Genomic DNA, 22,196 nt, shown 5'->3' with positions numbered 1-22,196 from the left:
ACAAAAGTAGAGGGATTGGGAATTCTATGTAGTGGTTCATAGTCATCTCCCAGAGTTCTTTCGCTGGGTGTAGCTGGTTCAGTTCATTACTGCTCCATTGGAACTGATTTGGTTCATCTCATTGTTGGAGAGGGTCACGTCCATCAGAATTGATCATCATATAGTATTGTTGTTGAAATATATAATGATCTCCTGGTCCTGCTCATTTCACTCAGCTTCAGTTCATGTAAGTCTCTCCAGGCCCTTCTGAAATCCTCCTGCTGGTCATTTCTTACAGAACAGTAATATTCCATAATATTCATACATCACAATTTATTCAGCCATTCTCTAATTGATGGGCATCCACTCAGTTTCCAGTTTCTAGCCACTACAAAGAGGGCTTGTACATTCTTGTACATACAGGTCCCTTTCCTTTCTTTAAGATCTCTTTGGGATATAAGCCCAGTAGTAGCACTGCTGAGTCAAAGGGTATGCACAGTTTGATAACTTTTTGAGCATAGTTCCAAATTGCTCTCCAGAATGGCTGGATGTATTCACAACTCCACCAACAATGTATCATTGTCCCTGTTTTCCCACATCCCCTCCAACCTTGTGCATTATCTTTCCCTGTCATTCTAGCCAATCTGACAGGTGTGTAGTGGTATCTCAGAGTTGTCTTAATTTGCATTTCTCTGATTAATAGTGACTTGGAGCATTTTTTCATATATCTAGAAATAGTTTCAATTTCTTCGTCTGAGAATTGTCTGTTCATATGATCAGACTTCTTAGATCATTCAAAGATGTTTTTCTTTTCAATATTTCTGTTATCATATAACATGTTCTCCTGACTTTGTTCAATTCAGGTCATACTGCCTGAGATTCTCTGCAATAGTATCATATAATTTCTTATAGCACCATAATATCCCATTACATTCATATATCACAATGAGTTCAGCTATTCCTCAAAGTCTAAGAGGTAGTCTAAGGTCTTTTTGATTCGAGTGCTATTTTTTTCTTCCAGGATAAAGAAATTTGTTTTACTTGTATTCCTTTTCCCTGGTATTAGTCCTCCTTTTAACCACCTTCTTCCTATACTTGCTTGTTTTCATTTTGATTTTAATATATTTCTATAGCAAAGCATTTTTGTATAAATGTTCAATCATCCTTTGTTTCAGATAAGAATGAGATCACTTAATACCCATTTCCTCCAGTTCTGCCTCCATATTTGCATATTCTTCTCACATACATCCAATAATGGGAAATCATATAGCTCCTTCCAATTGTTCAAATTTGTTTTTTTAGGTTTATCTGGACTTGTGTTTGATTTTCATACTTTCTACTCTTTTCATTAGGAATGCTTAAAAGTTTTCTGTTCCATTAAGGATCCTTTTTTTTCTTGTAAAAACTTTGAATCAGCTTCAAAGGGTAAGGTATTCTATATTGTAAACCAAAAGGCTTTTTGCCTTTTGAGATATATTACAAGATTTATTTACAAACAGTAAAAGCTGCCAAGTTTTATATGATCATTATTATAGTTCCCTGATACTTGAACTGATTTTTTCTGTATCTTTGCTTAATTTTTATTTCACATGGAAGTTCCGAGTTTGACATTCCTGAGACTCTTTCTTTTGGGGCTCATTTCAATAAGCAATTGATTATTTTCTAAATTAATGTTATCTAATTCTGAACTTAAGAAATTTAACAAACATTTCCATAACAAAGTAGAATAGAAAATTTAAAAGATAGTTGTAATGAAACTGCATATCTATGATGTCCAATTTGCTTTTCTTTGTATAATAAAATTATCATGTAACTTTTTTTAAATTTCTTCCCCCTTCCTCATTTTAGAGATGTCTACTATTAAATATAAATGTTAGTGTGTATATACAACACACACACACACACACATGAAATTATTCTCTATATACTTGTGTGTATGATTCTAGAATCTTTTATCTTTCTTTTCTATCTTAACCCAGTACCTGGCACATGGTAGGCATTCAATAATGATTGTTGACTTGTTAACTTTGTCTTCTGGTTTTCAAATATCTTCAGTGTTTTCATTTATGATTTCTTGAAAAAGTTTCTAGGCTTCTTTTTTCTCTTGGGTTGCTAAGGAATTAATGGATTCTTAAATTATTATTCACTAACCTTGAAACAGATAGGTTTTTGTAATGTTAGATATATTTTTATCCATGTTTTCAATCTTTTTATTTTATTCTTTTTTATTGTCCCAGAGAGTCATTGATTTATGTTTGGTAATTATAGTTTTTAGAGATTCTCTTTCTTGGGTAAGCTCTTTTAAAAACTATTCTCTTTCCATTTTTTTCTTCAGAACTTTTGTTGATTTTTTAAAAATCTCTGAGTAGTTATTCAGGTTTCTTTATGGAAAATCCTTCCCTCTCCACCCTAAATCTTTGATTACATATATTGTGGAGTTGTTTCTACTTTTTGAAGATCTCTAGATTTGCAATGAGAGGCAACTGGTTAGTCAATATGATAGAGTGTTGGACCTGGCATCAGAAAAACCTGAATTCAAATTTGACCTTTGACACATACTATCTATGTGACCCTGGGCCAGTCATTTAACTTCTGTTTACTTTTATCTGTTGAAGAAGGGAATGATAAACTATCATTTGAGGAAAAGATAAACTATCTTTGCCGCCCCCCAAAAAATACTGCATGGACATCATTGGCTTGCTCAAGTCCATGGGGATCGTAAAAAGTAGATACGACTGAACAACAAATCTGCAATAATGTTTTATACTAACATTTTTTTCTGTGGTTTATTCATCTTTCCAGCTTGAGTTCCTGAATTAGGAAGTGTTAAGTGTCTGAGACCAGATTTGAACTCAGGTCCTCTTGATTTCAGGGCTGGTGCTCTAGCCACTGTATTACCCAGCTGCCCCAGGCTTGGGACGTCAAGAAATATATATTTCTTGATATATATACTTTTAGCTATCTAGATATCTATGCTTTTAGATAAGGTCACCAACCTTGACTGATATTGCTCATGATCCCATGATTCTTATGTGATCAGCAGTTCCTTCCAAGGTTAGGCCTTTACGGACCTTTGAAGTTTAAAATTCTGGATATTCAAAGCTTTCCTGGCCTCTCATAACAGACTATTAGGGACATTAGAACCCTGACCTATTGCAGTTTGAATGCAATTCATAGGACCATGCAAGTTGACACATGCTTCCATTATGCAGGGCTTCCAAAGTATCCACCCTAGAGCTTTCTCAAAGGATTCCTTCATTTTCATCACCTCCTGACAAAAAGCCCTGCAGGCTACATATGTCTCATCTTCCATCATGTTGGCACCTGCTTTGCTGGAGGGGCCTCCAATCTTATTACCTTAAGGTGGTATTGTAGTGAAATATTTATAAATTGTTTAGCATAGTGCTTGGCTCATTGTAGTTGCTTAATAAATCCTTGTTTCTTTCTATTCTTGAGTTTCTTACTTTTATGCAGTTTGGGGATGGAAGAAGTCTATCTAGTTTTTTATTAGATCTCTTAGTTATTATTCAGCATGGTATAAATTTCAAGATTTTGTTGAAATAGATACGTGGGAACTGAGTGGTCTGCCCTCCAATCATGTAGTCATCTTAGTAGGATGTCCAGATTGTAGGACTTTGGAACAACCAATTTGAGTGATGGTATAGTAGGTTTCTTCAAATCTTGAAAACTCATATATCTGTGCCATTTCTGATTCCCAAATACAGAGCTTTTAGCTAATCAAGATTTTTTTGTTTCTGAAGTTTTATATTGCTTTTAGGATATATTCAGGTTCTTATATCTGCAAAGTTGTAGATCATTTTCTTGACTTTCTTCTTAGTTTCAATGGAAATTATAATTGTATGCTATAATTATATATCTCCTTGAAAATTATTGGCATTCTTTTAATTGGCTAACTAACTCTTTAAAAATACATACATGATTGCATATATATATATATATACATATACATATACATAAATATGTGTTTATATTTATATCTATGTAAATATGCACATGCACATACATATTCTCTTTTTTAAAAAAAAGGAATGTTGACTGGGTAAAGAAATTGAGAAGTACAGGAATGAAAAGTTGCAGCTATTATGATATATGATCATTTTGTGAGTAAATTTTGCTTATTGTCTTACACTAATTTTTTGTTAAAGTTTTAGTGGTGCTTCTTTTTATACCAAAGTCATTCCACTGAATCCTCCCTTATAATAACCTCATATTTACTGACATTTTACAGTATATGTGACATTCTAGTACTATAGACCTTCACCTAGTAAGAGAGGGAACTATGTTTCTGCTTGATGACCAATTTTGGTCATCTGATTCATCTGAGTTCAGCAGCCCCTTATTCTTCTCATTTGGTTATTATCATTATTGTGTAGACTCTCCTTCTTTTTACTTCTCTATATCAGTTCCTACTAGTCTTTCCATATTCCTCTATCTTCATCATATTTATTATTTTAGGGTTAGATAAAAGTTTACATCTTCACATAAGTTTTCAAAGAGTTTTGCAAAAATTTCCTCAGCAAGCCTCATAATATTCCAGAGATACCACATGACAATTATTCTTCCCAGCATTCTACAGTTGTAGAAAGTTATATACAGAAAAATTAATTTGTATGGTCCTTGCAAACCACATAACCAGTAATGTTTACACTTACCAACAGTTCCCTGATCTATTTAATCCAATGTTATACACCTAAGTAAGTCCCAAAGGATCTTACTTCCTTTCCCAATAAAGTTAAAATTTTATTTCCAGTATTTTAAATGGCATCATCGATTTAAAATAACTCAGCTATAGAGATTTCTAAATCATGTTCAAGATCATAGCTAGTCTGTTTAATATTTACAAAGTTATAGCGGTTATGTTTATATGAATACTTTACTTTTAATCCCTTTATTTTAATACTTAAGTGTCACATTTAAATACCCTCAGAAAAGACTGTATTGCTCAGTCCTACCCTATGCTCCATGATCCAACTGACTTCTCCATGGGGCTTTCTTGGCAAGAAAAGACTGTAAGCATTTGCCATTAGAAAAGCACATGAATAACTTATCTTCCTTCTGAGCTTAGTGAATTGAGTTTCCTTTATTATTGTTTTATGTCAAGTTTCCACAACAAGAATATGGATTTGAGTATTTTGGTATTTTCCCCAATTTAACAAAGGTCCAAACATAAGCCTTGCCATATGTTAGAAGTAAAATTTTTAAAAGGAAGGTAGGGAAGAAGTATTTCAACTTCCTATAATATAAAGTGGACGAAGTCAGAAGTAAGAAAGTATGACTTTATAGGTAATCCTGAAATGTAAGAGAACTGTTTTTCACAGCTCAATGTTAATAAATGTTTAACAATTGGCTCTCTGAAATATATATATAAATCAAAACCACCCTAATTCTCATTGATTGTCCACCAAAAGGTCCTAGGCCAAGCCACATTTGGTCTTTGTTTTGAGTCCTAATTGGCTCAGATTGAAGGTAAATAGCAATCATTTCTGCTTTGGCCAGAAACCCCGAGTCTTTCCCTTACATATTTATTTATTTGTTTGTTTGTTTATTTTTTAACTAGGTGAAAGAGGAGATTCTTTGCCTCAGTTATTATCCAGTCTTAATCACTGAACAGGTGAAGACCTGTTGAAGATCTTGGCTTAGAAAGGCCAAGGTCTCCCATTCCATTCAGGGCCATTTCTAGTCATCCTGATTTATATCTTGCCACAGGACCCAGATGGCTCTGGAGGGGAAAGTGAAGCAGGTGATTCTGCACAGCCCTTCCTCACTTAAATCCAATTCACTTGAATGTCATGGTATCACCTCCCTGATGTCATGATTTTGTTCAAGAATAAAGGATAATCAACAATAATATATATGTATATATATATACACATATACATACACAACATACATATATATGAGACATAAATTTAATCTGCATTTATTAGCATTTTCTCTTTAACTTTCTTAAGCTTGTACAACCAACAGAACAATAAATTAAACCCTTATTTGGAGCAATTGCCAATATCTGAAGTGTAAATCTCACACTGGGAATTTAACAATTGATTCTTTTGGGGAGAACTAGTTGGGGAGGACTTTAGGATGTTGCAGCTCACAAGCTCCTACAGGTGTGTTTCCTCTAGAGATTATCAGTTAAGATTGCAAACTTTAAGTAGCTTTTATAAAGGGGTATTTACTAAGGTGGCACAGTAAAAACAGTTGGTACAAACATCCCTTCTCTTTCCTTCCTCCTGAAATCTGTGACTCTCTCCCACAAGTACATGCAAAATCTAGGGGAAAGTGAGTTTAAGCTCAGATATGACATGTGGCAACAATGTAACTCACAATTCCTACTTGAAGGAAATATTTTTCTCCCCTTCACAGGGTCCTCAAGAAGTTCCTTGTAGGCCTTGGATCTAGATTATTTGTTGGACTTCTTGCTGTGTATCTGCATCCAGTAATTTCTTCTAGATGGAGACATTCATTCCACACTGCAATCCTAGGGGATGATGCTAGAATGCTGATAAAAAGATGGAAAGTTCAAATTTCTCTGTAACCTCTGAAATTCATAAGGTCCTTTTCCAGCCAATGTGTGTAATTTGAGAGAGAGGGAAAGGAAGAAATCTAGGAGGTAACTGAATTGCTTCCCTCCCCTTCAAAATACTTTGGGGGGGGGGATTTGAAATTTTTCCTCATTTGAAATCTCCTCATTTGCTAATCACTGAAATCCAAAAACCTTTAAGAGAATTGAAAAATTTGGGTTCTGAATTGGATTTTTATTTTATAAAATCTCAGCCAATCAAAACACTTTTTATTATTCATAATCAATGTTTCTCTAGTTCATTCAAGGATTTAATTTAAAGTAGTTAACTGAATAGGGATTGAAACTTGTTCTCATCTTGTTAAGGTATCTAGGTATCCTATCACTTTCTTTAAGTAGTGTGGAATATCTTAATTGATGTGCTCAATCAATCCTTCTTTTATACTCTTTTTCTCCTACCAATACCCTTTTGATATTTTCTATTCCCAAAAAATCTTTAACAGTATGTTTGGTAAAATGTAAAGTCTCAAATCCTGGGCAGATTTTTAGTGATTTGGAGAGGTTCCACATTTTTCTTTTTGAATACCTTCCCTGGTGCTTTGTAATAAAGAGTCTTATGAAAATATATGTGACACAATTTGTAATCAAATCTAGCAATTATCATAATTCCAAAAATATGACTATACAGTTGAATGAACTAATTCCATTTTATACAGTTCTAGTTGTCCTAATGCCCCTATCTTGTTGTTTTTAAAAAAAAGCTTTTATCAGTTCCAGTATTCCAGCGCTTTTCACAATGTCTGACACAGAGTAGGCAATTAATAAATTTTTGATCACTATTATTATCTCTATTAATGGAGTGTGGAAAGATGAATAATAGAAAGCAACAACCTACTTAGAGATGCCTTAGAAATTTATTTCTCATATACATATACATATATATCTAGCTGCCTATCTGAAGGTTAGTTCACGTACTGACATCCCATAATGCATCTAAGTAACAGGGGAAAAAAACCCAGAGGGTATGAGATGAACTGCTCTAGAGTAATCAAAAATTGACTACTCGATACTCCTCACCTATTTGTAGTTTCCTTCTTATGTCCAGGAAAACTTTTAGTTTCCAAACATCCTCCCTTGGTTGAACTAAGTGGGTGGCCTTTCTCCAATGTTCTCCCCAGTAAAGTATTCACTTGCTTATTCAAAATTTCCATCACTGTCAATTGAAGCAGTGTGAAAAACACAATACTAAGAATCAAGATTAATAATAATAATTATAAGTATCAGAGATAATAATAATAGTAGTAATAATAATAATAGCCAGTATTTTTACAGAGCTTTAAGTTTTTCAAAATAATTCATATAGGTTACCTTGCTTGATCTTCACAGTATCTCTGGAAGATAGGGGCTGAAATTGAAGCTTTAACCAAAAAAAAAGAAAAAGAAAAAGAAACTGAAGCTAAGAAATGATTTCCCAATGTATTGGCAAATAATCTTGTCCTTGAAGCTGCCAAAGGAAATTCCCCTACAATAACCAAAATGTTCTCTCTACTATGATAGGAATTTTCCCTTTTTATAGGTCAGAGCTGGCAGCAAATGCAAAAATGGGATGATTGGACACTATTGACAGAAAACTGGATTTTTAAAAAAGGAATAGATTGAAAAGAAAAAGTATTTGTATAATTTATTGTGAGATGTATCGTGCCAGTTTTACTTTTTAAATTTGTGATGGAATAAAATTTTACATTTACATTGACATTTTATTGGAAAACCCTGTGAAGCTCAGGCAGGAAAGTGATTTGATCTTGATGAGGAAACCCCAAAACTCTTAAAATCTCCTTGGACTCTGCCTCAGGACACCACCCCAAGCACAAACAGTTTCCTCCTTATCTAAAAACCCACTGAATTATTTTCAAATTCTAACCCTGGCTGGAACTCAAGCCAGAAGCCAACCTGGGACTCCACCCACGAGCCCCTTCAGATTATCCAAAACCCCCCATTATAAAAGGGGCCAAACTGGAGTCCACTCTTTGCAGAAATCCCAAACATGGCATCCTTACGCCAGCCATATCAAAGATTTCTGCCCACTGGACCTGTGGTTCCGGTGCCTTTAATCTCTACCCGCAACTTTACTAACTAAACTTTATTTCCAAACCCCATAATAAAACTCTTTTATCAATCTAGGTTTTCAGGTTTGTAAATTCCTTTACAGAGGACTCTTGCACCGCTACTAGACCTCATTTAACTCTGAATCCTTGCGCCAAATTCAAAGGGGTTGCAGGGAAGCTCTATTTGACTCCCTGTACCCCAAACCTGCCACTAGACCTCAATTAAACCTAATTTCATTTAGGTATTCCTTATCTAGTTCTCATCAATCTTAGACAACATTAGCAAGTAATTTGGGCACAATATGAAGTCTTTTTAAGTCAAGCTACCAGTATACTATGTTGTACACTCTCTGCATTGGAGTTTGTCTCCAATCTATATAATTTGATCAAAAATTCTGTTTTTCTAATAAATAAATTCAAGCAGAAGTTGTTGTATCTGAATCCAAGTTGTTTTCTTTGTGAACATACTATCAGGGACAGCTGGCTTTAGGCAATTTTGCCTTGCTCAGAACTATGACATTCTGAACTTTGCCACTGTTGTATCTGAATCCAAGTTGTTTATTCTGTGAACATACTATCAGGGACAGCTGGTTCTAGGCAATTTTGCCTTGCTCAGAATTATAACATTCTGAACTTTGCTAGAAAGCTTGAAGATAGTCAAAGAAATGTAGATGCCAAAAAGAAATCTCCTAGCTCTTTTTAATAGATTTTTTTTCATTTTATTTTACAGTTCATTAAGTAACAAGAATTATTTTTCCTCCCAATTCCCCCTCCTTCTTATAACACATAAGCATGGTCAAGGAAAACAAATTATAACATTAGCCAGGTCTAAAAACGTTTTGTGTCATTCTGCTATCTAAATCCAGGAACTTGAGGGTGGGAGGGTCATTGTCAGGTAAGTAGTTAAAGATTGCTGGAATTGTGATTAGTCGGTGTATTGCTTAGATCTCTTAAGTCCTTACTTCAGCTAAAGTATATTAAATTTTGCTTCTGTCTCTTATTTTAACTGTTCGTGAATATTTGTTTCTAGTATGGTACGTGTAAAGAACATACTGTTGAATCATGCTTCTTAGTCTATTCTCCTATCCTCTTGTGTTTTATGATTGAGTTCAATCCATTTACAATCACAGTTTTGATCACTAAAGGCATATTTCCCTTCTTCCTATTTTCTTATAATCTTCCTTCCTCTATAAAGAGGAAGCTAATGAGAGATAAGGAATATGCTCAGTACATCTTTAGATTTGGTGCAATATGCTTCAACTCTCCTCGAATACTTACTCAGAGCCTTAATACAATTACTTATCCTTACTTTTTTAACCTCTATTTAAGATCTATCCTACTTAGTTTTTCTTAGAAGTAATTCATCCCATAATCTATCCCACTTCACATTCCATTCTCTTCTTTCCCTTTCCCTGCTATATATACATGAAATGTATATCTTGAATCAACTCTCTCTCTCTCTCTCTCTCTCTCTCTGTGTATATATATATATATATATATATATATATATATATATATATATATATATATATATATATATATACATACACACACACACACACACACACACACACACACACACACACACATATATATGTGTGTGTGTGTGTGTGTGTGTGTGTATTCTTCCCTTCTTTAACAGTTCAGAGAAAAACTCCCTTGAAGTATCTTCTGCTCCTTTCCCAGGTCCCTTTTCATGATTTTATAGTCTTTTTATTATACATACATACATACGTGTATATATATATATATATATATATATATATATATATATATATATATATATACACACACACACATATATATGTAAATTATGCTCAATCTTCTCTTGTATATTTCCCCCTATTACATTCCATTTCCCCTCTCCATTCTTCTAACAAAATCCATTCTCAGTCCTTCTCTTTTACTAGATTTTTTCATATTCATATAATTGAATTTTTTTCCTTCTAGCTACTTGCAATATTTTTTTCTCTTCAACCTGGAAGGTCTGAATTTTTGTCTCTAACATTCCCAGGAATTTTTACTTTGGTGTTTCAGAAGATAACTGACAGATATTTTTGTATTTTCCTTTTGTCCTCTGCCCCTAATATATATGGACAGTTTGCTCTTATGATTTCTAGAAATACTATTTCTATGTTTTTTCCTTTGATTATGTAATTTAATATATATATAATATGTTATATTATATATTACACATAATATATATAAATGATATGCTAATAAGAATACATTGATTCTTAAATAACTTGTAGTTTCTTCTTTTTTCATTCTTTTGATTATTTACAAATATTCATTATTGTTTCATAGAGTCATTTTCTTCGATTTTGTATATACTAATTCTTAAAATAGTTTGTTGCTTAGACAATGTCTTACATTTTTTGTTCCAATATCTTAATTTTCTTTCCAATTCTTTCTTGCATGGATATAATCTGTCATTGATTTTTTAAAATAAATTTTAGTTGATGTCTTCTGTATCTTACATCATCATAGTTATCTCAGTATTCTTCCTCTTTTCCTATAAGAAAGCAAATGATGTTTTTAAAATACATAGCAAGTGTCTACTAGATCTGTATTCCAAAATGATCATAAAAAAGGGAAAAGAAACTACATGCGCAAAAATGTTTGTAAAAGCTCTTTTTGTAGTGGAAAGGAACTGGTAACTGAGTGGATGAATAAGTCATAGTATATGAATGTTATGGAATATTATTGTTCTATAAGAAATGATCAGCAGGTTGATTTTAGAAAAACCTGGAGATTTCTCTGCTGCTAAGTGAAGTAAGTATAACCAAGAGAACATTGTACACAGCAACAATATTATGTGAGGATCAACTGTGATGGATTTGCTTTTTTTCAATAATGAGGTGATTCAGGCCAGTTCTAATGGTCTTGTGATGAAGAGTCATCTGCATCCAAATAGAGAATTATGGGCACTGAATGGGAATCACAACATAGCATTCCCACCTTTGTTGTTGTGTTGTTTGCTTGCTTGTTTTTTCTTTCTCATTTTTCTTTTTTGATCTGATTTTTCTTATGCAGCATGACAAATATGGAAATATGTTTAAAACACTTTCACTTTTGATCATTTGGATTACTTGCTGTCTGGGGACACAGAAGGGAAAAGGAAGGGAGAAAAAATTGAAATGCAAGGTTTTGTAAGGGCAAATGTTGAAAACTATCTCTGTAATATTGAAGTATATTATTATTTTTTAAATTAACAAATAAAATTATATAACAAATAGCAAACAGTATTTTTAAATCACCTTAAGACATTTTAAATATCCAAAACCATCTACAATATATATAACACATCTATGAAGAAGTGAGTTAGGGATATGTTCTCAGATCTCTTTATTTAAGTCATATTTGATCTTTATAATTTTTTATATTAATTTGTCCATGTTTGTCATGTAGTTGTTTTTCTAATTATATTATCATATTATTGTGTATGTTGTTTAACTTGTCTCTACTTAGTTCAGTTTGCATCTCTTAGTTCATGCAGATCTTTCCATGCTTCTTTGTATTTATTATATTTATCATCTTACATTACAGTTATATTCAATTTCATTCATGTGCCATTCCCCTCAATCAATGAGATTTGATTTTCTTTCCAATTCTTTACTATCACAAAAAAGTGTTCTTATAAATATTTTGCTATGTATTGGTTCTTTTTCCTTGTAAATGGCTTCCTTGGGATATAAACCAGTAATGGAATCTCTGATTCAAAGGGGATGGACATTTTAGTTACCTAATTTGTGCAATTACAAGTTACTTTCCAAAATGGTTGTACCATTTCACAGTTCCTTCAAGAAGATATCAACATAGCTATATTATAGAACTCCTCCAACATCGACTATTTTTTGTAATTTTTGCCAATTTGCAGGGTGTGACTTGAAATCTCAGGGCTGTTTTGATTTACATTTCTCTTTTAATAATTTGAAGCATTTTTTTATTTCACAATTTTTCTTCTGAGAACTATTCATACATTTGGCTACTTATGTAGACAACTTATTTTGAGAAATAATTATTAGGTAAAGATACATTTGGATAGCATAGCAAATCCTTATTAGAGCAATGCATTATGAATGTTTTTCCCCATCCATTTCCTTCCTAAACCTAGATGTGCTATTTTTTTTCTGTACAGAAGCTTTTCCGTTTTAATAATGAAAGTTATCTATTCTTTTTAATTACCTCTATCTTGTATTTTGATTAAGAATACATTCTATACCCATAATGGGATATGATCTGCTTCTTTTCTAATTTTGTTTTAGTTTGATCTTTAATATTAAGGTTACATATCCATTTAGAATGTGTTGTGGAATGTAGTTTAAGGTGAAATGTAATTTAAGTATATATCTATTTCCTGCCAAACTACTTTCCAGTTTTTCTTAGAAGTTTTTATAAAAACAAGATTTTCCTATGTAATTTGTGTTTTCTGCTTCAACAAACACTGGGTTATTGAGTTCATATTTGATTTTTAAAAACATTTTAAATCTTAATCTTTTAAAACTCTTCCTTCACCTCTCCTAGAAATTCGTATTGAAGACAGTGTAAACTGTCTTTGAAGTTTTGCTGAAAAATGTTTTGGAATCATTCTCTGATTCTCATGTTGTTTCTTAAACATCCCCAACACTATAATAACTCTTGATTGTGTGGATTTTTTATTGTTTGGTCATTCTTCAAGTTTACTGCTTTATTTGGAGCTTGATGTTAGGGTCAGGCTACGTATACTTCTAGAGGGAATGTCTGGATTGAACTTGTGTTTTGTTATTCTAGTATTTGAGGGGTAACTTGGACTGTGAATCTGCAAGCTTTTGCTATTCAAAAAGTGATCTCATCCAGCAATATATATATATATATATATATATATATATATATATATATATATATATATATATATATATATATATATATATATAATATATATGTGTGTGTGTGTGTGTGTGTGTGTGTGTGTGTGTGTGTGTGTGTGTAGGCTTGCCCTTTATTGAAAGTCCAAGTAGATTATTTCTGAACTCAACTATTATCAGCCAACTATATATTGCTCTGCAGATTTACCTTTGAACTGAGTTTCCTGCGTTTGGTGATTTCTCTACAGGTTTCAGACTGAGCTAAATTCTAAAATTGAGATCTCCATTCCACCTGTTACTATTTCCCCCTGTACTTCTGGAAACTATTTAGTTGGAATATCTGATATTTAAATCAAGGCACTTGACTAGGAAGTATGAGTTTTAATTAATGGTCTCTCTCCGTAATGCTTCAATTATAAATTCCTAGCAAATAATGAGGTCTATGAAAAACTATTAAGTTCACAAAGTTTATCTTTATTATACTTACTTTCCTCATCCTTCAAATTATTGTTTTACTGTGAGCTTTTTATCCACTACTCCCACCCTTCAGATTTCTATACTTTCTCTTTTTCCCTTTCTCCTATAAAAACCTCTCAGGAAAAAAATCTGTTCCTTTTCATTTATAACTACTCTATTTAGACAATGGGTGACATCACTTTGGGGCTATATGATTCTTCTAGAAGCAATTAATGCTTCTATTTGGCTATCAAAGCAAAAGATAACATAAACAGAATAATCTAAGTGTGCAACAATAGCATATGCTAGGTTTTAAAAGACAAGGTCAATAACCAAGATTTTTCATCCCTAAACTATGTCTTAGAGATGAAATTGTGTCCTTGACTTACTTATCTTACACAAAAGTCATTGTTTGTCCATCATTCTTGAAGATGACCATGACATCAGGGAGTTGATACTATGACATGTAAGTGCATGAGTGTGGGAAGACTGTACAAAGTCACCAGCCTCACTTTCTCTTCCAGACCCATATGCCCTCAGTAGCCAGATTATACGTCAGAATGACTGGAGATGGCCCTCAATGCAGTGGGAGACCTTGGTCTTTTTAAGCTAAGGTCTTTAAAAGGTCTCAGTTTGACTGAGGTGACTATCTATTCAGTGATCCAGGCCAGGTAAGAAAGAAATGGGGCAAAAAAATGGCCTTTTTTAACTTAGCCAAATAATAGATAGATAGATGAATAGATATATAGTTGAAAGATAGATAAACGAATAAATGATATACAGATAGATAAATGATTGGATCATTATAATAATAGATAGATTTTTTTTAAACTTGAGGATTTTCCCTTCATACCCTATTATAGTGAGATAATATATGCATACATTAGCAAAAAGAATAGGCTCAAATTTAAGCTATAACAATCTTCCCACCATCAGTTTTACTTCTAGATGTGCCAATCAACGGACAAGTTACTCTCTTGTCTGTAGGCCATGTCTCTCAGCTGACATCTTGCTCCACTGCTAAGTTGATTCAAGCAAGTTTTTCTTCAAAGCTAGGTCCTTCCCAGAGTGTGTGGCTGATTGTCTGACAAATCTTTCCATTTCAATTCCAAACAGGAGGTGGTCTCATCACAGGAATTAGTTTATCTTGGAGTCCATGCCTTAATGGATTTTCCTGATGGGGAAAGAGCCCCCTACCTCACCCCAATCACTCTGGAGCATAGAGAGTCAAAAACAGCAAGAAGGAACAAGAACTCAATTTTTCCAATTAGTTTTGTATGAACACTAGTTCTGACTCAGCCACCAATTAAGAGGTTTTTCTTGATTCAGTAAATTGAGAAGAAACAGTCCCAGAATAGCTAAACATGTTCTGGATTGGAGGACTCTCTGACACTCCCTTTAGATGTATCATGTACTTCCAGAAGCAGGCTCACCAGACCTCTAATGTGTATTGGCAGTAGGCAGAACCAGAACATGATCCAAGACTAATCCTCCATTGGTTAATACCCCACTACGTATTTATAATATATCCTATCCATCTACTATAGAAATATAATTTATCAGTTCTATAGCTGTTGTCATTTTTCCGACTGTTACATTCAGAGCCTATCTACCAGCTGTCTCTGCCTGACTTGTTCTCCTTTTGTGCAAATACTCAGTTCCCATGCGGTGGCTTGTTGGATCAACATTGCATCTACAATGTATTTCTCCATCATCTCTCTCTTTGTTAAGTTTTAATCATACCTCAGTTACCCAAATGAGAAAGAAGCCATCCAATTAGTTCCCCCCCCACACACACACACACACACAAATTAAGGTCTAAGAATTATCTGAGTTCATTACAAAGTATCTAAGTAAACAGAAGAGTTACTATGCACCCAGCAGAAAACCTCTTCTCTAAGTAAATTGATCAGAATTATATGAATTGGAAGGCAGCTGCTACTGATTGTGAATGAGGATCATGAGCCAAGTGATGCTATCTCCATTTTATTTCAGAGAAAATAACAAAACATTTCTTCTTTATCAGCATTCATTTTTATATTCACCTCAAATAATTTATTTCATCATCTAGATGAGGGGAAAACAAAGGAAATTTGATATTAGGTTTGGCAGACACCAGTTCTCAGGAATCAAGTGATGAACCATTGAATTCATTGTTATTATTGAGTTAGTAGGAAAAGAAAGTGCATATTTTTATTAAAGGGCAATATCCTCTGTTTTCTTTCTCTCTGCCCTTCCAATTTTCCAACACACATACACAGGCTTTCTCTCTGTCCCTGTCTCTGTCTCTCTGTCTCTCTGTCTCTCTCTTTCCCTCTCTCTGTCTCTGTCCTCTCTGTTTCTCTCTGTGTGTCTCTGTGTGTGTGTCTGTCTTTCTCTCTGTTTATGTTTCTCTGTCTTTCTCCATCTCTCTCTGTTTCTGTCTCTGTCTCTCTGTCTCTCTCTTTCCCTCTCTCTGTCTCTGTCCTCTCTGTTTCTCTCTGTGTGTCTCTCTGTGTGTGTCTGTCTTTATCTCTGTTTATGTTTCTCTGTCTTTCTCCATCTCTCTCTGTTTCTGTCTCTCACATAGACACACACACACACACACACACACACACACACACACACACACATACACACCCCATTATATATTCAGTTCTTATATGTGAAATGCACTAATTCTTCTTGTTGGATGTCTTCTTATCCAACAATAAGAATCACATGGTTGATGATCACAAGAAAGTTTTCTTTGAAATGTATTTGATTGAAGTTTTACTGGCCAAGTTACTTCCCTAATATATTGAAATAAAATTATATAAACATGAGAGGAATGAGAAGTTTTGTGTTTTTTTCTATTTTCTTAAACTCAGCACAGCACTGGGTACATATTAAGAGCTTAATAAATGCATGTTGATCAGTTGATTGAAGGAAAAGGCACACACTTTACTGACCTCTTTTCAAATCTCATACTTTCTCACCTCTCTCTGCAGGACTGAGAAACCATTAGATTTTACTATTGAGTAATCATAGGAAAATTTAGAGACAGCCAGTTTAATTGACAAGAGCAAAAGCCAGGCTGTAGAGGGACTTAGAACAAACCTAGGAGAAAGAACATGAGAGCATTGAATGTAGGTGGCTTATTTAAGGAGTTTGTCCAAAAAGAGAAGAAAAATGTAAAACAAGAGTTAATGAGGATGTTAGTTCTATTGAGGGTTATTTTTTTAAAAAACATAGAGACTAGTGCATGCGTTTTTTGGCAGTAAAGAAGGAACCAATATTAAAAAAATTATTAGAGAGGAGAGGGAGTATTTCTTTTGAGAAAGGAGCCTATTTTCAGGGGTCCCTTTAGATAAAGGTCCAGTAAGAATTAAAGTCCCAACATGGAGCCATAGCATAGACCTTCCTCCTAGCTATTTTCTATGAGAATATGATCATGTAGTCATGATGGGAAAGACAGTACTCATTCAGCAACACCAAACTATGTCCCTCCAAAAAAAATCCAAACCACAGAGAGTATTACTCTACATGTCTAAAAGGTACTATATGGTACTCCATTAATAGTTTAGCATTCATCACAATGTTTGGAATAATGCTACAATGATAACCCTGGGTTCACTTATTCCTGAAGGGAACTATCATATTGTATTTATTTTCTATATCTGTTTGTGGACTTCTATATATGTTTGAATATCTATTTTCTATTTGTCTTTAACTTCTGAGAGATCTTGAGATATACCAAATACTTTCTCCATCTGTTTATGGAATCTGGCACTATTTGCATTTTCTGAATTTTCTGCAGAATAAAATAAAGGCCATTTTCTACCTATAAGTAGAAAAAAAGGGCATTCATTAATGTGAGTGCTTATATGTGAACTGGGGACCTTCTTACTCTTTGGTAATTTGGGGAGCCCTAAATGTCATTTATTTTTAGATATTTTTGCAAAGTAAACTATGGGTGGACACAATAAACGAAGAGATATGACTCTCTCAGGTCAGCTCTTTGATGCAATCTTATCCGTGTAAGTAGAGAGCTTTGACCATGGATTCCATGGGGTCCAAGAGAATAGTTTTAAAATATGAATAGTTGATTTTCAATTAAGTAACAATAAGTAAGACATTAAGTGACTTCCCTAAAGTCACACGGTTGATAAATACTGAACCAGGATTTACACCTTTACTTATCTCCTTTGGCATATGAAGTCAGAAACATATGTAAGTGGTATGAGGTATGAACCTAATCAGAAAGGATAAGTTGAAAGGATTGTTTTGCTAGAAATATAGGAACCATTTAAGGTTTTTCAGGAAAAAAAAATGGATGGATCCAGACTAGAACTATATCCGATTTTCAGACTCTAAAATAACCCTTAAGCAAAAAGTAGTGACTTTTCCAACACCACCTCCCTAAAATAAATAAAAGGTTACTATTTCAAAAAATTTCAACTGTAGGTACAAGACCCCTTTCTCATCCAAGATTTTCGACAATACAATATCTTCTGTAGCAATGTTGGCAAAGCTGCAAGCAAGGAACAAATTACAGTAATCCAATCTGGCACTAACAAAAGCAGGCAAGTCTGTTTCCAGATCCACAGGAGCCAAGCAGGATTTCTTCCTTTCTCTATTTCAAAGATAATAAAGAGCTGTTTTAACAGCATTTTTTATATTTATAAAAGAAAAACTGTGAATCCAAAGAGAAGCAGAGAAAAGGAGACCAAATTTCTCCCATATGGACAAATGAAAATAAAAACCTCCTCTCACTAAATTCTGTGAAAGACAGATTTGGGGTTCATTTTTACAACTAAGAATCAAACAACTCTATTTCCCCACCTCTTCATCCATCTCCAGTTCTGACTTTTGTTTACTGGATTTGACAATGCAATAGTATGGCCCGCAGGAAGTAGAAATGAGGATAACAGAAATGCTGCCTTGCATTATGAATCCAGAGATTTATAAAGTTGTCCACTACTTGAAAATAAAATGTAGCTTCTTAGTAATGACTCCTCAGGGACATTTATATGCAGAAAATAAAAAAGAGACACTCCTAAGTTGGGCAACAGGCGAAATAGTAGTAGCATCATAGCTGGGCACACCTGTACCAGGATGAATCTAGTCACTCTGATGAATTTTAAATAAAGCAAACACTTCCTGGAAGGATCATAACAATTTTTAAAGTGAGAAATGTTCCTGAATTTTTATTATTCATTGAGACCCCCAAGTGTACACCATGGTAAATAGTGGGTAGTATATGTCAAAACCAAAAACTCAGCTTCTACCCTGAAGAGTTTGCAATCTAACAGCACATTTGGATACACTTAAACTCTAGCACCCCACGAAGCAGAAAAGAAATACACCACAGACAGACACCGAGTCTGAGAGCTAGGTTAAATATGTCCATACTTCCTGGAGCAGTCATAACACTACCCTGGTCCTCACTATGCAGAAAAGCAAGTGTAATAGCTGCATTTTTCTCCCAAAGTAGGAGTGCTAGACTTGATTTCTGCAAATAGCTTCAGCCACCCAGCAATGATGTTTCCCAAAGGTGATCCTCTAATTCTGTTTAATTATAGATTAGCTTTTACAGGGAATTTTGGTTATTGTCCTTCATTCTCAAAGAGGACCAAAATAATGTCACCATGTTGGCATCAAAGTACAGGGTATCTGACTGTGACTGACCAGCCAATATGAACTTGGAAGGTTCTACCACAGGTTGGGCACAAATAATCCATATGGACAATTGGAATAAAGATACCTCTAACTCTGGGCATCTCATAATGTTTCTTTTGAGCTTATGCAGTTCTACTTTAATGGAGCAAATCATGCTGGGCAGTCCTAGGCCAATTGTGTAACTTCACACTTGTGTGAATTCACATAAGAAATTTTCTCTTCAAAAGATATAATCACAAATATACAAATTTATTCCCCAACATGCGGGAGGCATAATTCTATACACAGACCTCAGTTTCTGGGGATGAAAAGGAAATTAAGTTCATAGTTTAGTCATGGTTCCCATAGAACATAGTCACAGTCCCAAATCCAAACCACTCCCTTAGGCTTCAGTCAAGGCGCCACTGCCACTGCTTGCCTGTCCAGTCTTCCATCCCTGCTTGCAATCCTCCCTCCAAAGTCATCCTGGCTAGAACTTCTAGGGCCTGTGAGGCTCACTTCCAGCACCTGAAATTGAGGAGGACAAATATCAAAGAAGAAAAACAAACACCCCCAGATCCATTTCTCAGAGCCAAGGGAGTAGGGAAGGAAAAAGGAGAGCAAAGAAATAGGTTTTTAAAACTTTTGTGGAAAAATAACAAAATGGCTTTTGACTGTTAGGGGTAGGAGCAGAGTTGGATTGTTGTTAAGTATTCTGAAGAGGTAAGTCTAGTAATGTCCCAAGAAGACATAATCATTCTTGGCCAGACCTAAGAGGTCATCACATGGTTTCAAATCATTGCAGGATGAGACATCCTTAAACTTATCACACGTGACAATACTCTAAAAGCAACATCCTTGAAGAGAAAATGGACATCTATTGATTGGGAAAGACAGAAGGTGTCTGCATTGAAACTATTAGGAGGGTAAGAACTTTAGATACAGCTATTCAGTTGAAATTCAGATTTGCAAAATGGAAAAGGAGGACATTTTTTGGATGACATTTATATTTTGCCTGGTTTTTTAGGGAAAAGTCCCTTAGGAAGGTTTTTCTTCTTGTTCATATTCTGCTGACACTGAAAAAGCAACAAGGTGCCTTAGGTATGCAATATACCTGAATTTCCAAATGTCTACAATTTTGACAAATCTTAGTTTCATCCTGATGTCAACTAGGTTCTTTCAACACATAAGTCAATATGATTCTACCCTATCATATAATTTTCATTTTGAAGAATTCAACAATTATATTTAAAATCTTTTGATGAGCCATATTCATCAGCAAGTTTACAAAGTAACAAATTTTTCATGTCATCAGTGTTCACTATATATTCTATACATATAATTTAAAAATCCAACTTCAACTAATCTGTTACTTCATCCAACTGAAATATAAAAAGATTTATTTGCTCAATTAATTGATGATAAAAGTCTATAGAAATATAGATGATTCTCCTTCCCCTGTATGATCTGCCAGCATAAATGTTTAAAGCTGCTTTGCATAATATTCCATGAACATTATTTCAACCACACCAAAAATTGCAGATAGTACTAATGTTTCATATGTCAAATGATATCTTTTACACTAAGTAATTTTATAATCAAGTTCACATGACATTAGCAACACTTTCGATGTCACAGATGTGTTTTTTAAAGTTTGTTTTTACTTATTAAAAGCATCTCATTTTCTCTGGAAAAATTCTCTTGTCTTTCCAATGTATTCTGCATGTGCATTTTCAAGGTATAATTTCAATATGTTAGGCTTCTTAATATCTGCAACTAAGACATTCATGCAAAATAAACACAGTGGTCTTTCTTATTTACCAGTAACAATCTGTGAATCCTAATAACTAATATAGTGGATCATATTTCCTGGGTTTCTGCTTTAACTTCATATTTCTATATTTTTGCCTTTTAAAGCTCTCCCTAGTGTCTTTGCCTATACAACCTTCAGCTGTTCCACTGGATTTTATCTTTAAAACAATTATATCTCTATCTACATCATAAAGTGATGTTGGTTCATTTTTTTAAATTAAAGGCAACAAATTTAAAATGAATTATATTATATATAATTAATATCAAATTTTGATATATTAAAGTTATAGGATATATTATAGTTATATATTATAGTTATAGGTTAATGTGTGTTGTATGTGTGTACACACACATACATAAATGTTGGGAAACCAGCTTGCTATACTATAAATATGCTGGTATTTTTAACTTCTACATAAAGATTAGTTAACTTCTAGAATACACACCTAGGAAGGGAGGAGGTACAATAAGTAGAGAGTGGGACAAGAGTCAGGAAGATGAATTGGTTTTTGTTGTTGTTGTTTCTAGTACTATTAGAAGGCAATTGGGTTTTGCCAAAGTTCACACAGCTAGTAAGTAGCAAGGAAAATGAATTATTGTCCTGCTTCATATATTTACTATCTTCGCCACCCCAAACAAATTATTTAATTCAATATCCTTATTTATAAAATGAAGATTCTAATAGTCTATATCTCTCAGGATAGTTGTGAGAACCAAATAAGTTAATATTTTAAAGGAACTTTGTAAACCTTAAAACAATGTATATATTGTTTATTGTTATATTAGTAATATCATGTTATATTATTAATTACAATTGATAATATATTATTGTTATTG

Source organism: Sminthopsis crassicaudata, chromosome 1, assembly GCF_048593235.1.
Source record: "Sminthopsis crassicaudata isolate SCR6 chromosome 1, ASM4859323v1, whole genome shotgun sequence".
NCBI classification, from domain to species: Eukaryota; Metazoa; Chordata; class Mammalia; order Dasyuromorphia; family Dasyuridae; genus Sminthopsis; species Sminthopsis crassicaudata.
Note: the sequence above shows the minus strand (reverse complement) of the source record.